This window comes from Palaemon carinicauda, chromosome 29, assembly GCF_036898095.1.
Source record: "Palaemon carinicauda isolate YSFRI2023 chromosome 29, ASM3689809v2, whole genome shotgun sequence".
Taxonomy (NCBI): Eukaryota; Metazoa; Arthropoda; class Malacostraca; order Decapoda; family Palaemonidae; genus Palaemon; species Palaemon carinicauda.
This window is the reverse complement of record NC_090753.1, coordinates 91,155,939-91,176,951: the sequence shown is the minus strand read 5'-3', so window position 1 is coordinate 91,176,951 and position 21,013 is coordinate 91,155,939. Positions and strand designations below refer to the sequence as shown.

At 40.9% G+C, this 21,013-nt stretch overlaps 1 long non-coding RNA gene across 1 annotated transcript in view; it reads left to right on the top strand.

Annotated features, from left to right (window-relative positions):
* Positions 1 to 21,013, top strand: part of LOC137622869 (uncharacterized) — an 86,164-nt gene that overhangs the window by 41,127 nt on the left and 24,024 nt on the right. Inside the window, exon 3 of the long non-coding RNA XR_011040506.1 lies at positions 3,883 to 4,033. This is a non-coding gene — a long non-coding RNA (uncharacterized lncRNA). The remainder of the gene's footprint in view (positions 1 to 3,882; positions 4,034 to 21,013) is intronic.

Below are 21,013 nucleotides of genomic sequence, written 5' to 3'. Positions count from 1 at the left end.
TTATTTTTATTGTTGATATTGTTGATTTCTACAGCATGGCTCCTGGTCCCCCCCCCCCCTTAAAAGGGGTATTAATACCCTAAGTGTACTAATACACTTAGTGTAAGGGTGTCGGGAGCTGCCTCCTCCCTCATTGTTGCCAGGGTTTTGCAGAGCTAAAATGCTCCAGCTTTATATTCTTCTCCTTGTTTCTCTGTCTTCTTTGTTCTTGTTTTTATTCTCTCTCTACTTCTTGCTCTTTCTGTATCATAAATTTTGAGGGAAGTGTCTATATCAGGACTTTTTCCAAATAACTTTACCATCAAGTTACTTTGCATGTATCCAAAATTATTTTCCAAAACTGTTAACCTTGATGCAAATTTTACTCTAGGCATGCCAAAAAACTTTTGTTTGGGGCACTTCATCCAAAGCCTAGAATGCAGAGATTCATTTGGATTTTGAGTCCAGCCATGCAGGCATCTTTGCAATAATTTGGGGTCAGCCAAACTATTGAAAACACTTCTTATGTGTGCAAAGCTCATAGGGTATTCCTGCAAGATGATTTTTCCTTGTTGCATGTGATGGTATTTTTTCATTTTTGGCTACAGCTCTATTGTAAAAACACCATGATTCAGGCCCAGCAGGGCACATTTGATGGACTGGGTGTTCATCATCAGATGTCAAGTGATAATAGATAGCCCAAATAGCATTTCGCATCTGATCCACTGTTGTGTTTATATTATTTCTTATTGCCATACCATAATATACTTGAATATTATTTATAATGGCTTGGGTCAACTTGTTTTTTCCTGACAATAAACTTCTTTTCATCTGTTTTCCGCTTTTTGTTGTTATATATTCACTCACTTCTGATTTCATTTTTAGGAGCCTGTGGCCCATTCTTTTTTGGGCATGACAAATACACTCCTCCTTCTCTACCTTCACACCTTCATATGGCCCTTGGCCTTCATTCATTTCACATACTGCATTGTATGCACTCGAGTCCCCATCCCCAACAAATGTTTTATATCTGAAACCATTATTCAATGATCTCTTCCACATTCTAATTGCTTCTTCTGCTTCCATAGCACCAGATTTTCCTTCAAAGTTTTTATTGCACTTATGATTTGGCTCATTTCCTTCTTCTTGTCCCTCCTCATTTCCTTTGTCACATATTTTGCAATAATTACACAAAATTTCACAATCCAGTACTTTTCCTGTGAACACGTCTATAACGAACCCTACACCTACGTGTGACTTATGGCCCCTTGATAACCAAGTTCCATCAAAAGACACATCTATATCTATTACGCCATTTTCATCAGGTATTGCCAACTTATTTTCTATATAAAATTTCTTTACATAATCATACGTATATTTCTGCATATCACTGTAATGTTTTTCCATTTCTTTATAAAGATAAGAACTATGTCTGGCATAAGATCCCGCTGTCAGAGGCTTGCAGAAAAATCCTCCCATTTTATTCAGGCCTGCTCTTCCTATACCTGTAGTAAGAGAATGATACACTTCTTGTAAATTTGCTTCACCAAGTTTATGACATTCACTTCCCCTCCCATGCCTCCTTGGGGGGAGGTAGCTAATGTCCGTATGGCAACCATCACAAGATACTCTAACTGTCGTATCCCATCTGTCCCTTTCTGCGTGTACACTGACTGACTTTCTACAGTTTCGCTTTCTACAAGTCACGCCTTTCATCATTCCTTCTAGCTGTGTTTTTGAAATTAGGTATTTCTCATCATATTCTGGGATATCACTAATATTAATCCCAATTATATGATCAGGAACTGGCGGTGAAATCGAGTCCTCACTCACGTAGCGTGAAGGTTGAGGGCTTGAAAGCAATTCCTGGCTTACATCCCGTGACGTGGATGGCTTAGGCTCGCTAAATTCTCCTTCATCTGGCAGCGAAAATGAATGACTAAGCCCCGATGTAGAAGGCTGCTCTCTCTCTCTCTCTCTACTAAGCTCCGACGTGGTAGAATGCTCCTCTCTCTCTCTCTCTCTCGCGCAGACAATGCGAGAGCTGATGACAAAGAAATCGATTGTTTTTTCTTCAGTTTTTTCTCCCGAGCACTCGCTAATTTTGAAAGAATTTCTTTCCTTGTACCCCTCTTTACAATGCTTTTCCTTGGCATGATGTAAAATTCACGAGGAATTATAAAAAACACTAATAAACACGTGGGCGAATGTAAACAAAAACACGTGTGTCTCACTCTCACGAGGTCTAAGACTGTACTGGTGTGTGTCGCCAAACTGCGGGTTGACTGAGCTCTCTTCCCCTGATACGCTACATCATTGCCAGAGGTACGAAATTAGAGAAAAAAAACGAAAAAAATCGATGTATATATACAAAAAAAAACACGCAAAGACGAACTGTCAAACTCAGCCGCGCAGACGACGTCCCAGGATGACGTCATGATTTAAAAACCCCCGTATCATTATTATTTATGAAAATAATGGGTTGAAACTTCTGGAGAGCATGTACGATATGTTTCTCTATACAGAGAGACAATAAAACGATTTTTGAATTTTTCAAGTTGGTATGCCAAAATACCTACCCGGACAGTCCCCTTAAATACAGTACTCACCTTGTGCAGAATAGGAGATGAATGTGTCCAGTCCTTATATTTTCATAAACAAGAAATCAAAAGTTCTTGACACGATTGCAAACCATTGCTACTCGCATGCAATGTAATAGATGGATTTTTAAGTCGTGTTGAATTTTCGTGTACATCCAATAAGCACTTCAGGAAGGTGGGAACTATAATGAAAAGCAAAATAATGGTTACCTTCAGTAAACAAAGCCCTGATTAGAAGACACAAAATTCTAATACAGTGGTGGAGATAATTTTGGAATCGAGAACTGTTATTTTGACAGGGCCAAATTGAACCTCCTTGTTCACTGTATCTCCAGTAGTGTTATTCCTCCAAGGTTCAATCCCTCCATACTACAGGGGGTGAGGGGGAGCTTGGAGGAAAAAGTATTAATCCTTCCTAGAGAGGGAATTATCCCATCTTCTAGATGTGTGCAGGGTGAGGGAAATATTCTAGATTTTGATATTTGTCTGCTAAATACTGAAACACTTAGAAAGGTTTTAAAGGCCGCTCATGAAGCAGAGGTAAGGGACAGTGACATTGCCCTATCGAACAGGACAATGCCCTAGTGACAGACCATATATACATATGATCAATGCCCAAGTCCCCTCTCCCCCCAAGCTAGGACCAAGGAGGGCCAGGCAATGGATGCTGATGACTCAGCAGATAGACCTATAGGCTCCCCTAAACTATTTATCTTTTGCTCACAAGGATGGTGAGATTGCAGTGACCAAAGAAACTATAGAGTTTGGGTAGTAATTGAACCCCACTCTGGCCAGCCGAAAAGTAATGTTTATGGGTAAATTCGCTACGTAAAATGGAAATTAAAAACTTTTGTAATTTCATTGGTGAAAAAAATACCTTTGTCTAGTATTCCAATCCGCATTGAATCATTTGCAGACTGGAGAATCCATAGTAGTAGGTAGAAAAATAGACAGAGTTGAAAATGAGAGTATAGAGGAGGTAAAACAAAATAACACGACCTTTATAAGTTTGAAATGGCTCACTGAAGTTAAGAACTTTGTTTTTCCAGTTTGGTCTCAAAGTGGTTTCAAAAGTGTAAAACGTGATTTGTTTGAAGAAAACTATTCATTTATATGTTATTTTTTGCCAAAATTATAAAATGCTATTTGTTCAATAAAAAAATTATTCATTCACTTATTTTTTTTTCTTTTTTATCATGATGATAGCCCTCATACACAAGATAATGATTTTCATTTTAAAGTATAAAATTTCTTAAAACATTTATTTTCCACAAAGCATTGATTTCTTCTATTTTCTCTCCAGGAAATGATAATCAGGAGATCATGAAATGGAACAGATGAAAAGCACGACCCCACTCAGCCCCTGCCAATAGTATTGTACAAGTTCTACCATCAAGTTTTAGTCCCAGCATTGTATCTTGGGTTACTCTACAGTTGGTCGTCTTGTGTTAAATGTAAGTTTTTAATAGTTTATAATATGTAAGGAAATTAAATTGCTTTATTCAATTTGGCTATAGATATTCATAGGTTTGCAATGTTAATTTAGTAAGAGGGAAATCACCAATCTGTAAATATACATAGAGAATTTAAGGGAATTATTAGTTTCAAAATTAGAATTAGGTGAGTGATATAAATAACGCAAAGGAAATAGGCAAATGTGATGATCATTGAATAAACTAGTTTGAAGTGGAATATACGGAGAGAAGTAAGGATATTAGCAGAGAACTGGGTGACATGGCCTGTATTTCCTACTCGGCCCTTTTATCATTTCACGAGAAATTGTGAATTTCACTAAAGCTTCAGAGACAGATAAACCAGTTACTGTTAGAAAAAAAACGTAATTTTTATCGGAAATTCTCCGTAAAAACATTGTTCTAAACCGTATTACAGTAAAATACAGGCGCCTGTATTTCTACCTTTATCTTTAGGGAATGAAGACCGTAATATCACTTTTACGTCAATAAAACCGTTCTTAAAACTGTAAAATTCCTGAAATAAATGCTGCCAGACTTTTACCGTTTTGTAATGCAAAATATTAAGTGTATATTGGTATGAAAAATACCTCACTTTTCCTATAAACTTCACGTTATTTCTAGTATTTTGAAATTAGTATTAAGCAATTTTAAAGACTTCTGATTGTTAGGATAAGGACAGTTGAACGATAATTTTTTTATTTACCCACTTTCCTTAAGAATTGACTAAGGTTGTTTGAATTGTTACCCCTTTCCTGACGGTTGTGTAGCCCCGAAAGGAAAAAGGAATGCCAGTGTTTTAAAAGACGACATTAAAGATTGCGAAATACTAAGACTAAATATTTTGTGTATTCTTATCAGGCAAATACTTTTTCCATCACTGCAGATTTAAGGATGTCAATGTCTTTGCTCAGTGGTAGTCATGTCTGAGATGGCTATTTGTTGTGGTATTGTGGTCAACTATTGCATAATAACGTGATTGAAAAGTGTCGTATTTTAGGTTTCATGTAGTTATAGTGCCAATGTGTTAAAATATGTAGAAATCCAAATTTGTAAAAAAAATCCCTTTTAAAGGTTTAAAGGCTGCTCATAAATGGCAGAGGCAAGGGACAGTGACATTGCCCTAGAGACTGACCATAATTTACATATGATTAGCGCCCAAGCCCCCTCTCCACCCAAGCTAGGACCAAGGAGGGCCAGGTAATGGCTGCTGATGACTCAGTAGATAGACCTGTAGATTCCCCCTAACCCCCATCCTTATCTCACAAGGATGGTGAGGTTGCAGCTACCAAAATAACTAATGAGTTTGTGGTACTCGAACTTCAGTCCTGCGTTCACCAGTCAGGGACGTTACCACATCGGCCACCACAACCCCTTTATTTTCACAACTGACTTTGTATCCTACAGAGTTTTCCATGCAGCCGGGAAACTATTAAGATCAGAATTGAGCCGGATACCAAATAGGTTTAGTTTGCCACTATCGAAATACAAAGGCAAAATAGCCAATGCTATAAGCGATAAGGAATGGTCCTCACAGAGAGATTAGGGGTGCTAAAATATAATACAAAGTCTTGGTTTTTAAAACTCTTGATGAATTCAGAATATCCTTCCATTTGCAGCTAGTAACGAAGGCAATGATAGTGTAGATGACTCTGGGTTACTATGAACCTGCATTAAACACTGCCACTTATATTTATTCACTTGCAATCACTTACGTTCACAGTTTTGCCTAAATTATCAATTTGAACCATAAATGTATCAATTTTAACATTGTATGCCATCGAATACTAGCTTATATTACAAGGAAAATATTTTGCAGTCAAAATTATAAATTATCAACAACCTATTATTTACTTTTAACTTAATAATTTATATTGCCCATTTTCATAAAACAATGTAACTTAACCTAACATAACCTATTATTTACTTTAACTTACTAATTGATATGACCAATCCTCATAAAACCTTACCTAACCTAAACTTACCTATTATTTTAAGTGATTGATGTCACCAATTCTCATAAAACTTAACCTAACCTATTATTTACTCAATTTTCCTCAGTTCACCATTCTCGCTAAAGACAAAATTATGGGAATAGGCAAATAAACTGGAGACAAAACAAAAAACAAAAAAAGGCAAATAAATTGGAGACAAGGCAAAACACAAAATTGGAGAAAAAAAATGATAAAAATAGAAAAAACGTAGTACCACTACAACAAAAGTCATAACACAGTAAACTCTGTTGTCAATAGAACCCGGAAGACAAATAGATACAGAATTGGTAGAACGGAAACTGTTAGGATTTTTTGTTTGGCTGTGTGATGTCTCGGAAATACGTCAAAAAATTTCGAAAAATAAAGATATTCCAGGAATGTTCCGTATATTTCGTGAACAAACTTGCTGGAATCCTCAACATGGAGCTCTGGAAGTTAGTTTATATAAAACGATATACGACAATTTAAAACTAGAAGTAAAGGAATATGGCTCTTGAAAACTAATATTTTCTGAGTTGCATAAAAATATGAAATTTGTAATTCCTTAATTCTTCTAACAAGCAATTAGTGATAGGTTGACCACACGGTCATATCTGGCCTGTCGTAACCCTAAAAGGTGGGTCCTAGAAGGATTGATTCAAGTATCAATCTTCCTAGGGGGGCGAATGGAGGATTATCTTTATCAATCCTCCTAGGGTGGCCTGGGAGGATTATCTATCCGTCCTCCTAGGGGGGCTTAGGAGGATTATATTTATCAATCTTCCTAGGGGAGCCTAGGAGGATTATCTTTAGCAATCCTCCTATGGGGGCATAGGAGGATTATCTTTATCAACCCTCCTAGGGGAGCCTAGGAGGATTCTTTATCAATCCTCCTAGTGGGACCTAGGAGGATTATCTTTATCAGTTCTCCTAGGGGGCCTAGGGGGATTATCTTTATCAACCCTCCTAGGGGCCCTAAGAGGATTATCTTTTATCAACCCTCCTAGTGGGACCTAGGGTTATCTATATCAGTCCTCCTGGGGGGACCTACGAGGATTATCTTTATCAATCCTCCTAGGGGGACCTACGAGGATTATCTTTATCAATCCTCCTAGGGGGACCTACGAGGATTATCTTTATCAATCCTCCTAGGGGGACCTACGAGGATTATCTTTATCAATCCTCCTAGGGGGACCTAGGAGGATTATCTTTATCAGTCCTCCTAGGGGGACCTAGGAGGATTATCTTTATCAATCCTCCTAGTGGGACCTAGGGTTATCTTTATCAGTCCTCCTGGGGGGACCTACGAGGATTATCTTTATCAATCCTCCTAGGGGGACCTACGAGGATTATCTTTATCAATCCTCCTAGGGGGACCTAGGAGGATTATCTTTATCAGTCCTCCTAGGGGGACCTAGGAGGATTATCTTTATCAACCCTCCTAGTGGGACCTAGGAAAATTATCTTTATCAGTCCTCCTAGTGGGACCTAGGAGGATTATCTTTATCAGTACTCCTAGTGGGACCTAGGAGGATTATCTTTATCAGTACTTCTAGCAGGCCTAGGAGGATTATCTTTATAAATCCTCCAAGGGGGCCTAGGAGGATTATCTTTATCAACCCTCCTAGGGGGGAATAGGAGTATTATCTTTATCAACCCTCCTAGGGGGGCCTTGGAGGATTATCTTTATGAATCCTCCTAAAGGTGCCTAGGAGGATTATTTTTATCAAGCCTCCTAGGGGAGCCTAGGGGATTCTTTATCAATCCTCCTAGGGGGGCCTAAGATGGTTTTCTTTATCAACCCTCCTGGGGGGTCTAGGATGATTATCTTTATCAACACTCCTAGGGGAGCCTAGGAGGATTATCTTTATCAGTCCTCCTAGGGGGCCTAGGAGGATTATCTTTATCAGTCCTCCTAGGGGGCCTAGGAGGATTCTTTATCAATCCTCCCAGGGGGGCCTAGGAGGATTATCTTTATTAACCCTCCTAGGGGGCCCTAGAAGGATTATCTTTATCAACCCTCCTACGGAGGCCTAGGAGGATTATCTTTATCAACCCTTCTAGGCGGGCCTAGGAGGATTATCTTTATCAACCCTCCTAGGGGGGCCTAGGAGGATTATCTTTATCAACCCTCCTAGGGGGGCTTAGGAGGATTATCTTTATCAATTTTCCTAGGGGGCTTAGGAGGATTATCATTATCAATCCTCCTAGGGGAGCCGAGGAGGATTATATTTATCCGTCCTCCTAGGGGGCCTTAGGAGGATTATCTTTATGAACCTCCTAGGGGGGCCTAGGAGGATTATTTTTATCAACCCTCTTAGGGTGGGATTAGGAGGATTATCTTTGTCAACCCTCTTAGGGGGGCTCAGGAGGATTCTATATCAACCCTCCTTGGGGGTCCTAGGAGGATTATCTTTTTCAACCCTCTTAGGGGGGCTTAGGAGGATTCTTTATCAACCCTCCTAGGGGGGCCTAGGAGGATTATCTTTTTCAACCCTCTCAGAGGGGCTTAGGAGGAATCTTTATCAACCTTCGTATGGGGGCCTAGGAGGATTATCTTTATCAACCCTCCTAGGGGACCTAGAAGGATTATCTTTATCAACCCACCTAGGGGGGCCTAGGAGGATTATCTTTATCAACACTCCTAGGGGGGCCAAGGAGGATTATCTTCATCAACGCTCCTGCGAGGACCTAGGATGATTATCTTTATCACTTCTCCTAGGGGGCCTGGGAGAATTATCTTTATCAACCCTCCTAGGGGGACCTAGGAGGATTATCTTTATCAATCCTCCTAGGAGTCCTAGGAGGATTATCTTTATCAATCCTCCTGGGGGGGCCTAGGAGGATTATGTTTATCAATCCTCCTAGGGGGGCCTAGGAGGATTATCTTTATCAACCCTCCTAAGGGGGCATAGGAGGATTATCTTTATGAACCCTCCTAAGGGGGCATAGGAGGATTATCTTTATCAACCCTTCTAGCGGGGCCTAGGAGGATTATCTTTAGGAACCCTCCTAGGGAGCCTAGGAGGATTATTTTTATCAATTCTCCTAGGGGGCTTAGGAGGAATATCTTTATCAATTCTCCTAGGGGTTTAAGAGGATCATCTTTATCAATCCACCTCAGGGGAGCCTAGGAGGATTATATTTATCCGTCCTCCTAGGGGGGCTTAGGAGGATTATCTTTATGAACCTCCTAGGGGGGCCTAGGAGGATTATCTTTATCAACCCTCTTAGGGGGGTTAAGAGGATTATCTTTTTCAACCCTCTTAGGGGGGCTTAGGAGGATTCTTTATCAACCCACCTAGAGGGGCCTAGGAGGATTCTTTTTCAACCCTCTTAGCGGGCTTAGGAGGATTCTTTATCAACCCACCTAAGGGGGCCTAGGAGGATTATCTTTTTCAACCCTCTTAGGGGGGCTTAGGAGGATTCTTTATCAACCCACCTAGAGGGGCCTAGGAGGATTCTTTTTCAACCCTCTTAGCGGGCTTAGGAGGATTCTTTATCAACCCACCTAAGGGCGCCTAGGAGGATTATCTTTTTCAACCCTCTTAGGGGGGCTTAGGAGGATTCTTTATCAACCCACCTAGAGGGGCCTAGGAGGATTCTTTATCAACCCACCTAGAGGGGCCTAGGAGGATTCTTTATCAACCTTCTTAGGGGGCTTAGAAGGATTGTTTATCAACCCTCCTATGGGGGCCTAGGAGGATTATCTTTATCAAGCCTCCTAGGGGGCCTAGGAGGATTATCTTTGTGAACCCTCCTAGGGGGGCCTAGGAGGATTATCTTCATCAACCCTCCTAGGGAGGCCTAGGAGGATTATCTTTATCAATTCTCCTAGTGGGCTTAGGAGGATTATCTTTATCAACCCTCCTAGGGGGCTTAGGAGGATTATCTTTATCAACCCTCCTAGGGGGCTTAGGAGTATTATCTTTATCAACCCTCTTAGGGGGGCCTAGGATGATTATCTTTATCAGTTCTCCTAGGGGATCCTAGGAGGATTATCTTTATCAGTTCTCCTAGGGGGCCTAGGAGAATTATCTTTATCAGTACTCCTAGGGGGCCTAGGAGAATTATCTTTATCAACCCTCATAGGGGGACCTAGGATTCTTTATCAACCCTCCTAGGGTCCTAGGAGGATTATCTTTATCAATCCTCCTAGGAGGCCTAGGAGGATTATCTTTATCAATCCTCCTGGGGGGGCCTAGGAGGATTATGTTTTTCAATCCTCCTAGGGGGGCCTAGGAGGATTATCTTTATCAACCCTCCAAAGGGGGCATAGGAGGATTATCTTTATCAACCCTTCTATCGGGGCCTTGGAGGATTATCTTTATGAACCCTCCTAGGGGGGCCTTGGAGGATTATTTTTATCAATTCTCCTAGGGGGCTTAGGAGGAATATTTTTATCAATTCTCCTAGGGGGCTTAGGAGGTTTATCTTTATGAACCTCCTAGGGGGGCCTAGGAGGATTATCTTTATCAACCCTCTTAGGGGGGTTAAGAGGATTATCTTTTTCAACCCTCTTAGGGGGGCTTAGGAGGATTCTTTATCAACCCACCTAGAGGGGCCTAGGAGGAATCTTTTTCAACCCTCTTAGCGGGCTTAGGAGGATTCTTTATCAACCCACCTAAGGGCGCCTAGGAGGATTATCTTTTTCAACCCTCTTAGGGGGGCTTAGGAGGATTCTTTATCAACCCACCTAGAGGGGCCTAGGAGGATTCTTTTTCAACCCTCTTAGCGGGCTTAGGAGGATTCTTTATCAACCCACCTAAGGGCGCCTAGGAGGATTATCTTTTTCAACCCTCTTAGGGGGGCTTAGGAGGATTCTTTATCAACCCACCTAGAGGGGCCTAGGAGGATTCTTTTTCAACCCTCTTAGCGGGCTTAGGAGGATTCTTTATCGACCCTCTTAGGGGGCTCAGGAGGATTCTTTATCGACCCTCTTAGGGGGCTCAGGAGGATTCTTTATCAACCTTCTTAGGGGGCTTAGAAGGATTGTTTATCAACCCTCCTATGGGGGCATAGGAGGATTATCTTTATCAAGCCTCCTAGGGGGCCTAGGAGGATTCTTTGTGAACCCTCCTAGGGGGGCCTAGGAGGATTATCTTCATCAACCCTCCTAGGGGGCCTAGGAGGATTATCTTTATCAATTCTCCTAGTGGGCTTAGGAGGATTATCTTTATCAACACTCCTAGGGGGCTTAGGAGGATTATCTTTATCAACCCTCCTAGGGGGCTTAGGAGGATTATCTTTATCAACCCTCTTAGGGGGGCCTAGGATGATTATCTTTATCAGTTCTCCTAGGGGATGCTAGGAGGATTATCTTTATCAGTTCTCCTACGGGGCCTAGGAGAATTATCTTTATCAACCCTCATAGGGGGACCTAGGATTCTTTATCAACCCTCCTAGGGTCCTAGGAGGATTAACTTTATCAATCCTTCTGGGGGGGCCTAGGAGGATTATGTTTTTCAATCCTCCTAGGGGGGCCTAGGAGGATTATCTTTATCAACCCTCCAAAGGGGGCATAGGAGGATTATCTTTATCAACCCTCCAAAGGGGGCATAGGAGGATTATCTTTATCAACCCTCCAAAGGGGGCATAGGAGGATTATCTTTATCAACCCTCCAAAGGGGGCATAGGAGGATTATCTTTATCAACCCTTCTATCGGGGCCTTGGAGGATTATCTTTATGAACCCTCCTAGGGGGGCCTTGGAGGATTATTTTTATCAATTCTCCTAGGGGGCTTAGGAGGAATATTTTTATCAATTCTCCTAGGGGGCTTAGGAGGTTTATATTTATCAATCCTCCTCAGGGGAGCCTAGGAGGATTATATTTATCCGTCCTCCTAGGGGGGCTTAGGAGGATTATCTTATGAACCTCCTAGGGGGGCCTAGGAGGATTATCTTTATCAACCCTCCTAGGGGGACCTAGGAAGATTCTTTATCAACCCTCCTATGGGGGCCTAGGAGGATTAATTTTATCAATCCTCCTATGGGGGCCTAGGAGGATTAATTTTATCAATCCTCCTATGGGGGCCTAGGAGGATTATCTTTATCAATCCTCTTAGGGGGCCTAGGAAGATTAGCTTTATCAAACCTTCTTAGGGGGTCCTAGGAGGATTATCTTAATCAATCCTCTTAGGGGGAACTTAGGAGGATTACCTTTATCAATCCTCCTAGGGGGCCTAGGAGGATTACCTTTATCAATACTCCTAGGGGGCCTAGGAGGATTGATACAAGTATCAATTCTCCTATAGGATTAATTCAAGTATCAATCCTCCTATAGGAATAATTCTCCTTCTCTGACCATAGTTGCTTTGGCTAATTTTTAATGGCCGGATGCCTTTCCAGTCGCCATTCCTTCCCATTTACCCGGGCTTGGGACCGATACCAAGTTGAGGCTGGCTTGCCCCCCCCCCCCCCCCCATCTCCCCCCTCAGCTGCTGGGTAAATGGGGAGGGTTGGCGGCAGTAAATTCATCCAGCCATTAAAAATTAGCCAAAGCAACTATGGTCAAAGAAGGAGAATTAATCCCCCTATGCCCCATAGGAGGATTGATAAAGATAAGGAGTATCAATCCTCCTATGGGACCTAGGAGGATTAATACTAGTATCAATCCTTCTAGGGATGCTAGGAAGATTAATACTAGTATCAATCTTCCTAGGGGTCCTAAGAGGATTGATGCTAGTCCCTAGGAGGATTGATACTAGTATCAAAAAAACACTTTTGACACAAATTAGCAGAAATACTTAATGACACAAACTAGCAGATAGATCTTTTTGACACAAATTACCAAAAAGACAATTTGTACACAAACTAGCAGAAAGACATTTTTGACACAAACTAGCAGAAAGACATTTTTGATACAAACTAGCAGAAAGACAGTTTTTGACACAAACTAGCAGATAGACATATTTGACGCAAACTAGCAAAAAAACATATTTGACACAAACTAGCAGAAAACATATTTGACACAATCTAGCAGAAAAACATATTTGACACAATCTAGCAGAAAAACATATTTGACGCAAACTAGCAGAAAAACATATTTGACGCAAATTAGCAGACAAACTTATTCGACACAAACTAGCAGATAGACATATTTGATGCAAACTAGCAGAAAGACATATTTGATGCAAACTAGCAGAAAGACATATTTGACACAAACTAGCAGAAAGACAGTTTTTGACACAAACTAGCAGAAGACAGTTTTTAACACAAACTAGCAGATAGACATATTTGACGCAAACTAGCAAAAAAATATATTTGACACACTAGCAGAAAGACTGGGGCCCTAAAATAGAATATAAATGCAAATGAACGAACCTTGCAGACTCAACGCATTATCCGTGCAGGTAAACCTTCAATAAAAGAAGCATTTTATTTCTTGTAGATCTCTTAATGACCTCTTCGTCAAAAGCATTTAATTATCGAATGTCGCATCGCAATTAACTCGTTGTGATTAATGCGATTTTACACAGATTGCTCTTGCGAGAATTGAAGAATTATTAATGACGAATTGAATTGAAGATTTGAAAGGCATTCGCTTCCACGTTTTCATCTGTTTGATATTTATTTATTTATTTATTTATTTAATTTGTTTATTTATTTATTTATTTATCTATTTATGTCTTTCTCGTCTAACTCTGCTTCTGTTGAGTTTTCAGTTTTAGTGATATTGGCAAATACTGTCTCAATTATTGTTATTCGATCAATCGGTGAAATTAATTATTCATATCAACATTATGCTTACGAGAATACACATACAAACACACACAATGTATGTATATATATATATATATATATATATATATATATATATATATATATGCATATATTTATATATATATATATATATATATATATATATATATATATATATATATATATATTTATTTATATATATTTATTTATATATATTTATTTATATATATATATTTATATATATGTATATATATATTTATATATATATATATATATATATATATATATATATATATATATATATATAAATAAATATATATATACTTATATATATAAATATATATATATATACTTATATATATTTTATATATATATATATATATATATATATACATACATATATATAATATATATACATATATATATTTATTATATATATACATATATATATATATATATATATATATATATATATATATATATATATATATAATGTGTATTATACAATATATTTTTTTAGATTTGAGAACAAAGCCCTCAGAAAAATATTGGGAGTTGAATGGCAGAACAGGATTAGAAATGAAACTATAATCGAGATTACTTGAGTGCCATATGTGGATGAGATCATGATGAGGGGTAAATGGAGATGGTTTGGGCATGCCCTTCGCACTCTCCAAGAGAGATTAGTTCATCATACATTCAGCTGGGCTCCACAATGCACTAGACGAGGTGGAAGACCCAGGCCTATATGGGAGAGGACTATGAAGCGTGAAGTAGATGATGAATGGAGAAGTATTGAGACGACTGGCGAAATCTAACTGAGCCCTTTGCGGCAATAGGCGTAGATGAGATGATATATATATATATATATATATATATATATATATATATATATATATATATATATATATATATGAGAGAGAGAGAGAGAGAAAGAACCAACCAACCAACCGGACATTACAAAATCCATTTTCCACCCACTGAAGACAGGCAAACCCTATACGGTGTCCCATGTAGCTCGTAGTCCAACAGAAGAGACTCTCTTGTAGGTGGTCCTGTCAAACCTTACGGTAACACGAAATCTTTCCTTTCAATTCTTAATCTTTTCTTCTTTTTTAATTCTTTATACTTTCCCGTTGGTGTTGTACCAACCGTGTGTCACACAATTGTACATAATTCCTTTTGTATAAATTATGCTTGTATCTGCACTCTTCCCTCGCTCTAAAAAGAACCTGAATGATCATGTCTCCGGTTTTGCTCTGTATCATTGTCTGTCTCTCGAACATGTCACGTCCTGTTGCCTTGAGGTTTTGTATATAAAGGAGAGTGTTCCTTAATAAACAACTCAGTTGATTGCATCCTGCCTTTGAGTTCACAATCCTCTCTCGGCCCGTCACATTGGTGACCCCGGAGTGACTCGCTCCTCCCCCCCCCACTCCACCTCTCACCGTTACTATGACGCTGTCAACGCATACCTTCTGCAGCAGTACTAGCCGTCGCCAGCCCCCCGTATAGTAACGCCTTTTCAGCTCTCTCAACAACCGTTGGGGGACCAAAGGGCTTCGCTCACCCTCGGGAAAATGACCAGTATCACTCGCCTGCAACCTGCCGCAGACAGCTCTCCTCGTGAGGTGAACCTACTTCGTGCCCTTATGGACAGCCACTTCATGACCTTCAAAACCTCCATCAACGCCTCCACTCGTGACGAAGAGGACACCTATTCAACTTCAACCGAAGCTGACGTAAATGCTGTAGGACATACACGCCTATGAATGCCGTAGGACATACACGCCTATGAACGCCGTAGGCCTATGAATGCCGTAGGACACACGCCTATGAATGCCGTAGGACACACTCGCCTATGAATGCCGTAGGACACACTCGCCTATGAATGCCGTAGGACACACTCGCCTATGAATGCCGTAGGACACACACGCCTATGAATGCCGTAGGACACACTTGCCTACCCCGTGACGAGCCGGAGCGGCAACATAGCCACCCATCATCCACCACTCGCTCGCACTCGCACCCCAACCATCGACTTCTACAGCCACTCACTGCCGCTAATCGGGGCAGTTTTTACTACTACCTCTCAAGATTCAGGGCACCTATTTAACATGTTCAGTATGTCATTTTTAGAGGGGGAGCCATGTACCAACCGTGTGTCACACAATTGTACATAATTCCTTTTGTATATATTTTGCTTGTATCTGCGCTCTTCCCTCGCACTAAAAAGAACCTGAATGATCATGTCTCCGGTTTTGCTCTGTATCATTGTCTGTCTCTCGAACATGTCACGTCCTGTTGCCTTAAGGTTTTGTATATAAAGGAGAGTGTTCCTTAATAAACAACTCAGTTGATTGCATCCTGCCTTTGAGTTCACAATCCTCTCTCGGCCCGTCACATTGGTGACCCCGGAGTGACTCGCTCCTCCTCCCCCCCCCCCTCCACCTCTCACCGTTACTATGACGCTGTCAACGCATACCATCTGCAGCAGTACTCGCCGTCGCCATCCCCCCGTATAGTAACGCCTTTTCAGCTCTCTCAACAACCGTTGGGGGACCAAAGGGCTTCGCTCACCCTCGGGAAAATGACCAGTATCACTCGCCTGCAACCTGCCGCAGACAGCTCTCCTCATGAGGTGAACCTACTTCGTGCCCTTATGGACAGCCACTTCATGACCTTCAAAACCTCCATCAACGCCTCCACTCGTGACGAAGAGGACACCTATTCAACTTCAACCGAAGCGGACGTGAATGGTGTAGGACATACACGCCTATGAATGCCGTAGGACATACACGCCTATGAACGCCGTAGGCCTATGAATGCCGTAGGACACACGCCTATGAATGCCGTAGGACACACTCGCCTATGAATGCCGTAGGACACACTCGCCTATGAATGCCGTAGGACACACTTGCCTACCCCGTGACGAGCCGGAGCGGCAACACAGCCACCCATCATCCACCACTCGCTCGCACTCGCACCCCAACCATCGACTTCTACAGCCACTCACTGCCGCTAATCGTGGCAGTTTTTACTACTACCTCTCCAGATTCAGGGCACCTATTTAACATGTTCAGTATGTCATTTTTAGAGGGGGAGCCATGTACCAACCGTGTGTCACACAATTGTACATAATTCCTTTTGTATATATTTTGCTTGTATCTGCACTCTTCCCTCGCACTGAAAAGAACCTGAATGATCATGTCTCCGGTTTTGCTCTGTATCATTGTCTGTCTCTCGAACATATCACGTCCTGTTGCCTTGAGGTTTTGTATATAAAGGAGTGTGTTCCTTAATAAATAACTCAGTTGATTGCATCCTGCCTTTTGAGTTCACAATCCTCTCTCGGCCCGTCACAGTGTACTGAGCGAGGAGGTTATTGAAAGAATGTTTTAGGGTTTCTGTTCAGGTTCGCTTTCCTCTTGTTAATTAAGAAATCGTTCATGGCTGAGTTCTCTTTCAGAAAGGGGTTCGTTGTGTTTACTGGTAATGTTTCTTTGATGGTACTATTACTCTACGGTAGTTGTGTACTACTACTAATACTACTACTACTACTACTACTAATAATAATAATAATAATGATAATAATAATAATAATAATCAATGTTTCTCCTACTACTACTACTACAATTATTATTATTATTATTAGTAGTAGTAGTAGTAGTAGTAGTAGTAGTAGTAGTAGTAGTCCATGATATTTGGCTGCCTATGATTGCCTTATAACAACCTCCTTATATTTGTTTTTCACAAATTACTTCATAAAAATCCACGTGACTCATTTGAAAATGTTAGTCTATATCAACAAAACTATTTTATACAATTTCCTTCAAATATAAGTCCGGTTTTAAGGTTTACATTCAACCTTACTTGGGTAGTCCCGGGATGTTACATGTCAGACCACCAGTTCTAACATTTCATTTGGCAATAGTCAGTACTTTTTTTTCATTTTTTAATTGTATCGTCCAGTTTTTCTTTATTTCGTATTTCTCTCTTGTTTTTCCTCTCCCTTTTTATCTCCTCTTTTCTTCACTGGTAATATCATTCCAGCCAAAACTTACAGACTGTCAGTAGGCAGTTAATATTTAAACGTCACTATTGGTGCAGTACTCGAGCAGGTGGTCAAAGACTCGCCCTGCCCGTTGACAACTATCCAAGGCAGAATCTGGCTACTCTACCATCGACCGCGAATTGCTGGCAGCGCTATTGGGTGCAGTGTTGCCAGGTTTTCTAAATGAAAAAAAGCCAACTACTAATCAACTGCAGCTTTAAAAGGCCAACTCATTATCAGAATAAGGCCAAAAATATAGTATTTAAGGCCCACCTTTTTATGATATTACTAAAGGGCAACCAATTACAAAGATGCCAAATTTGAGGTTTTTGGCCTGAAAAAAGCCAACTTGGCAGCGCGCTTGGGTGTTCGTCACTTTCGCCATTTCGAGGGTACCCCCTTCGTTATTTGCACGGACTACGTGCCTCTTTTGCATGCCTTCACTCGACAGTCTTATGCCTGGTCCGCGCATTAACGCCGACGTCTCTCTGCCTGGGTTGGATACAATTTCACCCTTCAACACATCCCTGGGAAAATTAATCCTGTTGCTGATGCCCTGTAAAACACATTGGTTGCCATTCATCTGAGATAAGATCCAGAGTACCAAGCATGTAGGACATCCTACACATCCCGTCGTTGGGAAGACTTCCCCCTCGACGACTCCAACGCCAACCTCCTCTATGATGTCAGTACTGGTAGAGAACAACCAGGGATACCATCTCCCATGCGCTGACAGGTGTTTGGTTTTATTCATGGCCTTTCACATCCCTCACAACAATCTACTGCTTGGCTACTGAAAAAGGAGTTTATTTGGCACGGCATTACCAAGGGTCAGCGCTACTTCATGTCAAACTTTAAAAGTACATTGGCACACGGATTCAGGAGTAGGCACCTTTCCTCAACCTCAGCGGCAATTTGCTTACATTCATGTTGATGTTGTTTGGCCCCTACCCACATCACAAGGACATTGTTGGCCTGAAGGCAATCCCATGGAAACTGCAACGTCCACCTCATGTACATTTGCCTTACTCTCATTATGGATAGCAAGATTTGGTATCTCAGAGCGTATTACTTGTGATATGGGTACCACTTTCTCCTCTAAATTGTGGACATCATTAGTGAATGTCCTGAGAATCACTCTACATCAGACAACCGCCTACAGCCCTGCTGTCAACGGAATGGTTAAACGTTTTCATCGGGCCCTCAAAGCAGCTTTGATGTTCCTCTGCAAGGACTCCAACTGGTTTACTCTGCTTCCCTGGATCCTCCTGGGACTAAGGGCCACTCACTGCATATCTCGGCAGCTGAAATGGTATACTGCGACCCGTTGGTCGTCGCTGCCGAATTTTTTTCCGACTGCAATCTCCAGCGCCTTCGTCATGTTGTGTGAAAATTGACTCCATGCCGCCAGACTTGCAAGCCCCTAGCGAAGCAACAGATACCGACAGATTAACACAAGGCATTGCATGTTTTCCTGTGCAATGACAACAGCCAACCACCGCTAATACCCCTTACACGGGTCCTTTCCTTGTGATCTGTCAAACAACGAAGGTGCCCTTACTGAGCATTCGTGGCAAAGAAGACTGTCCCCATTGATTGCTTTAAACCTGCGTATATCCTGCAAGATGACCCGCCTACAGTACGCCTTTCCAGAGCAGTGCACCCCATTTCACATGAATGTCATTTTTAGTGGGGAGCCATGTATTGGACGTGTTTCATACACGCTCGTATACTGTAATGGTATTATTTTTTTATCTTATCATTTGCTCTTCCCTTCACTGATAATAGACAAAATTGTGTTATCATGCCAGCACAAGTTTTATTATGGTTGAATTTTTGTGACATTCTTCCTCACAAGTTGCTGTATGTAAATTCGATGGTTGTTTAATAAAGTTTAGCTGCATTCACCTCGCCTCTCATTTACAACTTAACTGCCCTCTTGCAAAATATTTACTTTTTCCTCTTGTGATATCTCCCTTTTCCTTCCCCTCAAAGTCGTCGTCGTCATCTTTTGTTTACCCTAGAAATTCGTGATATCTTTCTTTCCCTTCCCGTGTAAGTCGTCTTCTCCTTTTGTTTAACTTAGAAACTCATGGTAGTTTTTGCTCCCTTCCCATGTAAATTTTCATCTCCTTTTGTTTACCTTGGAAACTCCTGGTATCTCTATCTCCCTTCCTGCATAAGTCTTCTTCTTTTATTTCCCATAAAAACTCTTGATATTTTCATTTCCCTTCCCGTATGAGTTGTCATCATCGTCGTCTTCTGTCTACCTTAGAAACCCATATCTTTCTCTCCCTTCTTGCGTAAATCATCTTCTCCTTTTGTTTACCTCAGAAACTCGTGATATTTTTCTCTCCCTTCCTGCGTAAGTCTTCTTCTTACCCTTTTGTTTACCTCAGAAACTTTTGATATCTTTCTCTCCCTTCTTGCGTTAGTCTTCTTCTCTTGTTTACCTAAGAAACTTCTGATATCTTTCTCTCTCTTCTCGTGTAAGTCGTCTTCTCTTGTTTACCCTAGAAACTTCTGATATCTTTCTCTGCCTTCCTGCGTAAGTCTTCTTACCCTTTTGTTTACCTTAGAAACTCGTGCTATCTTTCTCTCCCTTCCCGCGTAAGTCGTCGTCTTCTTCTCCCTTTGTTTACCTATGAAACTTCTGATATCTTTCTCTCCCTCCCTGCGTAAGTCTTCTCCTTTTGTTTACCTAAGAAACTTGTGATATCTTTCTCTCCCTTCCTGTGTAAGTCTACTCCTCTTGTTTACCTAAGAAACTTGTGATATCTTTCTCTCCCTTCCCGCGTAAGTCTTCTTCTTCTTCTTCTCCTTTTGTTTATCTTAGCAACTCCCAAGGCAATAACGAAAGTCCGGACGGAACATGAATGAGACGAAAACTTTCTGGTGCAGAATTTCATAAGCTGACGAAAGCTGTTGGCTTAAAGCAAATCTCAGGTCGGTAAAGTTCACGTTTCTGGTGTCGGCGAAACATCTTGAGGTGGTTCTTTGCATAGATCTTGCTCTGATACTAAGAAAGTAACTTATTCTTTTAATTTTTATGTTTTGTTAATTCTTGAGATTTCTTGAGCGTTTTCCTCGAGTCTTTTGTCTTGGTGATGAGTCAACACACAGTTTTTTTCTTCCCAATGACTTGGAAATGTCATAAAATGATGCGGATTTCTTAATTATTACCTGCGCCAACGAAGTTGGGAGAATGTTGTATTTTCACCCCTGTTTGTCTGT